This window comes from Astyanax mexicanus, chromosome 15, assembly GCF_023375975.1.
Source record: "Astyanax mexicanus isolate ESR-SI-001 chromosome 15, AstMex3_surface, whole genome shotgun sequence".
Classification (NCBI taxonomy): Eukaryota; Metazoa; Chordata; class Actinopteri; order Characiformes; family Acestrorhamphidae; genus Astyanax; species Astyanax mexicanus.
The window spans coordinates 18,155,950-18,166,469 of NC_064422.1; the positions used below are offsets into that span (position 1 = coordinate 18,155,950).

The 10,520-nt window shown below is 39.6% G+C and overlaps 2 non-coding genes across 2 annotated transcripts; both read left to right on the plus strand.

Moving 5' to 3' along the window:
- Positions 1-354: 354 nt before the first annotated feature.
- Positions 355-428, plus strand: trnat-ugu (transfer RNA threonine (anticodon UGU)). The gene has a single exon. It is a non-coding gene; the product is annotated as a tRNA-Thr (tRNA).
- A 4,965-nt stretch (positions 429-5,393) lies between these two features.
- Positions 5,394-5,466, plus strand: trnat-agu (transfer RNA threonine (anticodon AGU)). The gene has a single exon. It is a non-coding gene; the product is annotated as a tRNA-Thr (tRNA).
- Positions 5,467-10,520: the final 5,054 nt, after the last annotated feature.

Sequence of the window (10,520 nt, forward strand, 5' to 3'; positions counted from 1 at the left end):
TTGTTTATTAGCTGATCAGTTCGATCCGCTGGAAAACACAATTTTAGGGCAGTGATCAATGTTAAGAAACTGCTTTAAACTACAAACATAAAGTACTGTAACAGTACTAAATTCTGGCTATCCAGATATCTTTTAGATAACTATTTAGCTAAATTGATTTTCATTCACTATAGCTTACAGTAGTCCTGCAATCCTAAATTATAAACACAGTTTGAAAAATGAAATAGTTATTAGCTGATCAGGTACATCAGGGCAAGTTAAACATATATATACCATATATATGTACCATCTATCTAACTAATTCTAAAGTTAAGCTAACTAAGTCACAAGCTGCAGTTCAAGGATAACCTGTGTGGCTCCATAGCTCAGTGGTTAGAGCGCTGGTCTTGTAAACCAGAGGTCGCAAGTTTGATCCTTGCTTTGATCCTTGCTTGAGTACAGCTGAAAGATATGGGCAAAACCAGCAATGGGTTCGCATTGGAGCTAAACCCAAACGCCATGCCACATACAGCTCTGTAGTGTCCTCCACTCCTGCTAACATAGCACATCTGGCTAAAGCTAATGCTAAAGCTATTGCTCGGAGATCAGAGCACAGAGCCAGAGGAAATCAGTTCCAGTCACTTAGTTTGCAAAACAGATTTGAGCCACTGCAAAACCTCAATGACTTTCCTAATACCAGCCAGTATGATACAGAAAGAACCAGAAGATTCAGCCATTCAAAACACCCCAGGAGAGCCACAGGGCTCCAGGCTGTGGCCACAGCAGACACCCTTGTTTTGGGGGATGACTCTGTTCATGGCATGAAAAATAATCACAAACTCATCGTTCGATGTGAGCCAAACATCACAGTTTCTGAACTGAATGAGAAGCTTCCAACACTACTGGCTGAATACAGAACAGTGAAACGGATTATTGTTCATGTTGGAAAGAATGATACAAGGAAAGAGGAGTCTGAGGTGTTAAAAAGGGACTTTAATGATCTTTTTACCACACTGCGCAAATTCAACATTCAGACATTCATCAGTGGTCCTCTGCCTGCAAGAGGCTGCAATATGTTCTCTAGGCTGTTGGCTTTAAACATTTGGCTTCAGAAAACCTGCAGGTCAAACGGACTGAACTTCATTGACAATTTCAATCTGTTTTTTGGGAAGAGAGAGTTTTTCAGGCGAGATGGACTGCACACCAACAAGAGAGGAGTCAAATTCCTGTCAGAGAACTTAATTTTTTCTCTGTGCAACTTCTCTGTTCCCACTGGTGAAGACACGTCAGCTTTAACACCCAAGGACACTGTCTGCACTACAGAGACACAACATCCTCCCCCCACAGAGACTGCGGAGTTATCGGACGGGAGCCATGATCTGCTGTATCAGCTGCCGGAAACACCGCAACTGCATGAACACTCCACACCATCCTCCATCTCCACCTCATCATCATCATCCTCCATCTCCACCCCATCATCACCCCACCTGAACTTCCCAGCAACCATGGAGAAGCTGGTATCTGCAGGGACAAGACTGACGCTTTCTCTGTCAGCGAGTCCTCAGGTACAGCGGAAAATCAGCACAAATTCTCCTCCACAGTCACCTACTGCCTCACGGACCCAGCAACCCCCATTCTCACCACCACTACACTCCCCAATCAAGGAGTTAGTAAAGGGGACCAAAATGAAGCCCAGTGAGCATGAACATGAGGAAGTATTAAACAAACTCCCCCCACAACCCAAAAAAAAGAGGCAAGCTCCTAAACCACCGGACAGAGAGCTTCGCTCTCGACTTCTTCACCAGCAGGAGCCCCTCCCACCTCCCTCCACCATAAGGGAAGAGGCCGCCACAAGCAATCCAGCAAACTGATATCTTTTGGGTCCGTGCTGCTACAGTGGTGAAGTCAGCAGTACATGTTTTCAAAACAAGTACGGACCCTGTGTGCCAATTATCTCCCCCATTCCAGTTCTTATCAGAAGCAGAAAGAACAGAGAGTATAGGTCAGATAATGTGAATATATCCAACTTGCAGTATGTAAATTGTAACCCACAGGCTTTGGAACAAAATGCACAGGTTATTAAGTTAGCTCTGCTAAATATCAGATCTCTTACAAACAAGTCCTATCTAATTAATGATTTTATTACAAATTATGGGCTTGATTTTCTGTTTTTAACAGAGACATGGTTAAATTCATGTAGTGCTGAAAGTGTATTAATTGAGTCGGCTCCACCAAACTTTAACTTTTTAAATGTCTCACGTACCGGCAAGAAAGGTGGAGGTGTAGCTATGCTGTTTGATGATACATTCCAATGCAAGCAGTTATCACTTGGTGACTTCACATCTTTTGAATATTTAGGTGCAGTTTTAAAAGGGGCACCAAGAATATTACTAGTAATTGTCTACAGGCCTCCAAGGTACAATGCTGATTTTATTGATGATTTTACAGATATGCTGTCTTTTATTTCTACTGAATTTGATCATTTTATTATTGCTGGTGATTTTAACATTCATATTGATAATCCCAAGGATAATTATGCCAGAGAACTCTATGATGTATTTGACTCTTTTGAACTCTCTCAGCATGTGACTGGAAGCACACACTGTCATGGTCACACCCTGGATTTGGTTATTTCGAAGGGTCTCAACATATCAGCTTCTATTAAGGATGTTGCACTATCAGATCACTACTGTGTATTCTTTGAAATGTGGACTTCAATACACAGTGAAACCAGACAGATTAGGTACAAGAAAAGGCAGATAAATGACATGACAGCTGAACTTTTTGTGAGCAAAGTGTGCTCTGCACCATGCAAACCATCAGACTCTGTAGATACTCTGCTGGATAGTTTTAACTCAAAAACTGCTAGAGTTTTAGATGAGATTGCACCAGTTAGAGTTAAAACCATGCCATGCAAGCAGAAAGCTCCATGGAGAAATGATGCTGCAGTTCAGCTCCAAAAGAGAGAATGCAGAAAGGCTGAGCGCAGATGGCGTAAAACCAAGCTTCATATTCACAAAGAAATTTTTAAAGATAGACTGCGTGATTACAATAAAATAATGTGCACATGTAGACAATCCTACTTCTCCAGCATTATTAACAATAATATTAACAATAGCAAAGTTCTTTTCACTGTGGTTGACAGACTAACTAACTCATCTACATATATGACCTCTGAGCTAGTTTCAACTGAGAGATGTAATGAGTTTGCTAAATTTTTTAATACTAAAATCCACAATATCAGACAAGCCATCAGTACATCTCTATCCACCAAGGAGCCCATGTGCTCTCCAAAACCATGCATCATAGTCAACATGTCCCAATTTAGCACTATTAATGAAGAAGTTTTAATTGATACAGTGAGTCACCTCAAATCATCCACCTGCAGTCTTGATACATTACCAACCAAGTTTTTAAAGAATGTGTTTTACTCAATATCAGCAGACATTCTTCAAATAGTAAATACCTCACTCATGTCAGGTGATTTTCCAAATTCATTAAAAACAGCCGTTGTGAAGCCTCTCTTAAAAAAGAAAAATTTAGATACAAACTTATTAAACAATTACAGACCAATTTCTAATCTACCATTCATTGGAAAAATAATTGAAAAAATTGTCTTCAAGCAAGTTATGCACTTCCTGTCCATAAATAACTGTCTAGACCAATTTCAGTCAGGTTTCCGGCCCAATCATAGTACTGAGACTGCGCTTATTAAGGTTATCAATGACATTCGCTTAAACACAGACTCAGGAAAAATATCTATTCTACTACTGCTTGATCTCAGTGCTGCTTTTGACACCATTGACCACAACATTCTCATAGATAGACTTGAGAACCGGGTTGGAATTTCTGGAACTGTCCTAAAATGGTTCAGTTCATACCTTCAAGGAAGGAAATACTTTGTGGAAATGGAAAATAATGTTTCTGAGACTGTGCCAGTGACCTGTGGTGTACCCCAGGGTTCAATTCTTGGGCCACTCTTATTTAATTTATATATGATTCCTCTGGGTGAAATCATGCGTGACTATGGGATATCTTACCACAGCTATGCAGATGACACTCAGATCTACATGGCCCTCTGCCCAAACAATTTCAGTCCCATTGACTCACTGTGTAAATGCCTTGAGCAGATAAATAAATGGATGGGACAGAACTTTCTGCAGTTAAATAAAGATAAAACAGAGATTATTTTATTTGGGAATAGTAATGAGAGGCACAGACTAGCTGCCTATCTGGATTCAAAAAGCCTAAAATCTAAAGAACTAGTGCGTAATCTTGGTGTACAAATGGACTCTGATCTCACTTTTAACAGTCACGTCAAAGCCGTCACCAAATCAGCATTTTATCACCTCAAGAACATAAATAAGATCAGAGATTTTCTGTCTAAAGCAGATCTGGAGAAACTCATCCACGCCTTTATTTCTAGTAGGATTGATTACTGTAATGGACTCCTAACTGGACTCCCAAAAAAGACCATCAAACAGCTTCAGCTGATTCAGAATTCAGCAGCCAGAGTTCTGACTAGGAGTAAAAGAAGGGAGCACATCACCCCCATCCTTAAATCCCTACACTGGATACCAGTATGTTACAGAATAGACTTTAAGGTACTGTTACTGGTCTATAAATGTGTTAATGGTGCAGGACCAGCATATTTATCTGATGTGCTCCAGCAGTATGAGCCGAGCAGAACTCTCAGATCATCAGGAACTGGTCAGTTAGAGCTGCCTAAAGTAAAAACTAAACACGGAGAGGCAGCGTTTAGCTACTACGCTGCTCTTAAATGGAACCAGTTAACAGAGAGTGTTAGAAGAGCTCCAACACTAAACATGTTTAAATCCAGACTGAAAACCTACATGTTTGATCAGGCTTTCAGCTCAGTTTAAAACACTGCAGCTCCGCCCACTTTTATTCTGTAACGGCACTTTTATATTATGTTTTTTTCTTATTTTAATTTTATTTCCAATTCCTTGTTGTTCTTTTACATGTTTTTAATTTTACTTCTTGACTCTTATTTTAGTTTTTATTTTCCATTTTTACTGTTATTCTTTTACATGTTTTTTTATTATTATTTTTTATATGACTTCTCTGTGTATTTTCTAATTTGTAAAGCACTTTGAATGACCGCTGTGTATGAAAGGTGCTATATAAATAAACTTGCCTTGCCTTGCCTTGCCTTAATTCCCAGAAGGTAGCTCAATTATTAATATTTACCTGATATTCTGACATTAGGAACAATAGAGAGGAAACATGCACAGCCCCATAGCTCAGTGGCTAGAGTGCTGGTCTTCTAAACCAGAGGTTGCGAGTTCCATCCTTGCTGGAGCCTTGGGATTCAAACTTACCATGCCATTGTTCCTAATGTCAGAATAGCAGGCAAATATTAATAATTTAGCTAGCATAAGGGAAACCTGCACGGCTCTGTAGCTCAGTGGTTAGAGCGCTGGTCTAGTAAACCAGAGGTTGCGAGTTCGATCCTTGCTGGAGCCTTAATTTCCTGAAGATGGCTCCATAGCTCTGTGGTTAGAGTGCTGGTCTTCTAAACCAGAGGTTGCGAGTTTGATCCTTGCTGGAGCTGCATCTCTCTAGCTACATGATTAATATTTACATGATATTCTGACATTAGTAACAGTTAGTTAGCTGGCTGCTAACATTTCTTTGCTTGCTGCTAACATTAGTATGTTAGCTAGCTTTCCGCTATACTTAGTTCTATCCCTTATAATGTTAGCTAGCTAACTAAAGTTAGTTGCTAATGTTGGCTAGCTCTCTGCTAACCCTAGTTCTCTCCCTGGATTAGTGTTTACGATGGGCCACTGTGTTTTCCCACTGGCATTAAACGCACCATCTGAAAATGTAAGTGGTTTAAAAGAGCCAGTCCAGTTATGGGATCCGGCCAGAGATAAAAACTGATTTCCCACAGTCCTTAAATGAAGACTACAGGTCTGTAAAATCTCTTTTCAGCAGTTCTGTGCTTTGAGCTTTGGTGTTATTGTATCCGACTTGATGATTATCTTCTGCACAGTGGGATATCTCTGTACACAGAAAAAAAAGGAGAGTTGAAATTTTAGAGTTAAACAGCTGAGAGTTGATTTTCACTCTCAAAGTGTAATTTTAACTCTTTCAGTGTTAAATATTATTCAATGTTGGAGTTATTTGACAGAGTTACATATTTCAGTGTTAATCCCACTTAACCCAATAAATACTGGCCAACTCCACAGAGATTTAATTGAACTCCGCCCAGTTAAACACGTTATTTGCAAAATGGGTGTGTCCCTCAGATCCTAACTTACCATCAGTGTGAAAGCTTGCCACCAGGGCTACCTTCCATTGGGTATTGTGTTATACTTTGTTTAATGGTTGTTTGTCTAACCCAATATGTTGTAGGCTATAAGAACAAGTAACCTACTAGTAAAGTAGAGCTATTATTTTAAAAAGTCGGGAAGGAGAAGTAGAAGAAGGGGAAAAATGCACGCTATTTTTTAAAGAAGATTTTATCAAGGGGGGGGAGGGATTGTAAATATAACAAAAGATGGGAGGGAGGAAAAAAACAACGGGAGGGATTTTAAAATTAACAGAAGAATTTTATAAAGGATTATATGGAGAAAAGAGTGTACACCCTGAAATAATGAAAGAGGTTTTAGATTTTTTAGATAATACTATTAGCTGTCAGGATGTTTTAACAAAAGCTTTTACCGGTGAAGAAGTTTTTAAATGGCTTAAAGGTTTTAAAAAAGGAAAGTGCCCGGGAGAGGATGGACTCCCCGTGGAATTTTATTTGACCGTTTGGGACATTTTGCGCCGTGCCAGGAAGGCCTAGTGTTGGTTAGAGATGCCATCTGTTTTGCGAGAGACGGAAACATTCAACTGATAGTCCTAAATTTAGATTTTGAGAAAGCTTTTGATTGGGTCTCGCACCAGTACCTGTTCCAGGTACTGCAAAAAATGGGGTTCCCAGGGAGGTTCATTAAGTGGGTGGGGCTGCTTTACAAAGATATCAGCAGCAAAATTCGTGTAAATGGGCACCTCACAAAAGCGATCAGTGTACACTCTGGCGGCCACCAAGGGTGTTCGTTATCTTCACTTCTGTACGTGGCATGTATAGAGCCTTTGGTGCAGATCTTGAGAAAGGACAAATGGATCAAAGGACTGGACTTGCCAGGCGGACTGACAGCGACTTGTTCCTTATATATGGATGACGTTACCCTTTTATGTTCAGACTTTTTATCGGGTCAAAGAGCATTGGACTTGACTGACTGGTTTGGAAGGGCCTCGGGCGCTAAGCTCAATAGAGGCAAGTCCGAGGCCCAGCTCTTTGGACCCTGGGGAAACGTACATACCGACTTGGATCTTGATTTTAAGAAGACCGACATGAAGATTTTAGGTGTAAAATTTGACAAAGAGGGTGGTGGACGGGGCAACTGGACTGACGCATTAACTAGAGTCAGGCAAAGATTGGGATTCTGGGGACTAAGACAGTTGACGATGGAGGGCAAGATTTTAAAAATGCCCTGTTTTAATAAAAAAATAACCACCAATGGCACCGCAAAGCATCATGGGAGCAGTCCTATGTTACAGTATTAGCTAGTCACTGTGTTGGTCAGTACATGTGCTTTGTGGCTGAATGGGAGTTGCCCAGAACCTCTGCCTCTAATAACTGGCATCTGCCACTTAGCCAAAGGTGTATTAAAGTGTTTGTAAAAAAATGTGTAAAAAAAAAAAGAAATAAGAAAAAAGTTTTTGACATAAAGCAAGAATTTAACTTTCCCATTTCCCTTGAAGCTAACCCATATTTTTCGATTATTTTTCTTTGACATTAGCAGATTTCGACACACCACCCATTACCTAAAACCAGCTATCATTTAACTGATAACACACTAGTCAATGTGAAACGGGGGCTATTTAAGGCATTTTGTCTAATTTGCTACTTTATGGTGAGTGCTCCCAATTTCTCAAAACACACCAGGACTACACAGATACGTTTCTCACAATCTTATCCAACACCACAAAAATCGGCAAAGGGAACATGCAGCTAAAATGCTTTGTTTTGATCAAAAAATAACCACCAATGGCACCGCAAAGCATCATGGGAGCAGTCCTATGTTACAGTATTAGCTAGTCACTGTGTTGGTCAGTGAATGTGCTTTGTGGCTGAATGGGAGTTGCCCAGAACCTCTGACTCTAATAACTGGCATCTGCCACTTAGCCAAAGGTGTATTAAAGTGTTTGTAAAAAAATGTGTAAAAAAAAAGAAATAAGAAAAAAGTTTTTGACACAAAGCAAAACTTTAACTTTCCCACTTCCCTTGATGCTAACCCATACTTTTCAGTTTTGTTTTTGACAGTAGCAGATTTTGACTGAAACCCATTACGAGAACCCAGCTATCATGTAACTGATAACACAGTAGTCAATGTGAAACGGGGGCTATTTAAGGTACGTACCTTGTCTAATTTGCTACTTTATGGTGAGTGCTCCAAATTTCTCAAAACACACCAGGACTACACAAATACGTTTCTCACAACATCATCCAACACCACAAAAATCGGCAAAGCGAACATGCAGCTAAAATGCTCTGTTTTGATCAAAAAATAACCACCAATGGCACCGCAAAGCATCATGGGAGCAGTCCTATGTTACAGTATTAGCTAGTCACTGTGTTGGTCAGTGAATGTGCTTTGTGGCTGAGTGGGAGTTGCCCAGAACCTCTGCCTCTAATAACTGGCATCTGCCATTTAGCCAAAGGTGTATTAAAGTGTTTGTAAAAAAATGTGTAAAAAAAAAGAAATTAGAAAAAAGTTTTTGACACAAAGCAAGAATTTAACTTTCCCATTTCCCTTGATGCTAACCCATACTTTTCAGTTTTGTTTTTGACAGTAGCAGATTTCAACTGAAACCCATTACCTGAAACCAGCTATCATTTCACTGATAACACACTAGTCAAGCTGAAACGGGGCTATTTAAGGCATTTTGTCTAGTTTGCTACTTTATGGTGAGTGCTCCCAATTTCTCAAAACACACCAGGACTACACAGATACGTTTCTCACAATCTTATCCAACACCACAAAAATCGGCAAAGCGAACATGCAGCTAAAATGCTTTGTTTTGATCAATAAATAACCACCAATGGCACCGCAAAGCATCATGGGAGCAGTCCTATGTTACAGTATTAGCTAGTCACTGTGTTGGTCAGTGAATGTGCTTTGTGGCTGAATGGGAGTTGCCCAGAACCTCTGACTCTAATAACTGGCATCTGCCACTTAGCCAAAGGTGTATTAAAGTGTATGTAAAAAAATGTATAAAAAAAAAGAAATAAGAAAAAAGTTTTAGACACAAAGCAAGAATTTAACTTTCCCATTTCCCTTGATGCTAACCCATACTTTTCAGTTTTGTTTTTGACATTAGCAGATTTCGACTGAAACCCATTACCTGAAACCAGCTATCATTTAACTGATAACACACTAGTCAATCTGAAACGGGGGCTATTTAAGGCATTTTGTCTAATTTGCTACTTTATGGTGAGTGCTCCCAATTTCTCAAAACACACCAGGACTACACAGATACGTTTCTCACAATCTTATCCAACACCACAAAAATCGGCAAAGCGAACATGCAGCTAAAATGCTTTGTTTTGATCAATAAATAACCACCAATGGCACCGCAAAGCATCATGGGAGCAGTCCTATGTTACAGTATTAGCTAGTCACTGTGTTGGTCAGTGAATGTGCTTTGTGGCTGAATGGGAGTTGCCCAGAACCTCTGCCTCTAATAACTGGCATCTGCCACTTAGCCAAAAGTGTATTAAAGTGTTTGTAAAAAAATGTGTAAAAAAAAAGAAATAAGAAAAAAGTTTTTGACACAAAGCAAGAATTTAACTTTCCCATTTCTCTTGAAGCTGACCCATATTTTTTGATTATTTTTTTTTGACATTAGCAGATTTTGACACAACAACCATTACCAGAACCCAGCTATCATGTAACTGATAACACAGTAGTCAATGTGAAACGGGGGCTATTTAAGGTACGTACCTTGTCTAATTTGCTACTTTATGGTGAGTGCTCCAAATTTCTCAAAACACACCAGGACTACACAGATACGTTTCTCACAATCTTATCCAACACCACAAAAATCGGCAAAGCGAACATGCAGCTAAAATGCTTTGTTTTGATCAACAAATAACCACCAATGGCACCGCAAAGCATCATGGGAGCAGTCCTATGTTACAGTATTAGCTAGTCACTGTGTTGGTCAGTGAATGTGCTTTGTGGCTGAATGGGAGTTGCCCAGAACCTCTGCCTCTAATAACTGGCATCTGCCACTTAGCCAAAAGTGTATTAAAGTGTTTGTAAAAAAATGTGTAAAAAAAAAGAAATAAGAAAAAAGTTTTAGACACAAAGCAAGAATTTAACTTTCCCATTTCCCTTGATGCTAACACATACTTTTCAGTTTTGTTTTTGACAGTAGCAGATTTCGACTGAAACCCATTACCTGAAACCAGCTATCATTTAACTGATAACACACTAGTCAATCTGAAACGGGGGCTATTTAAG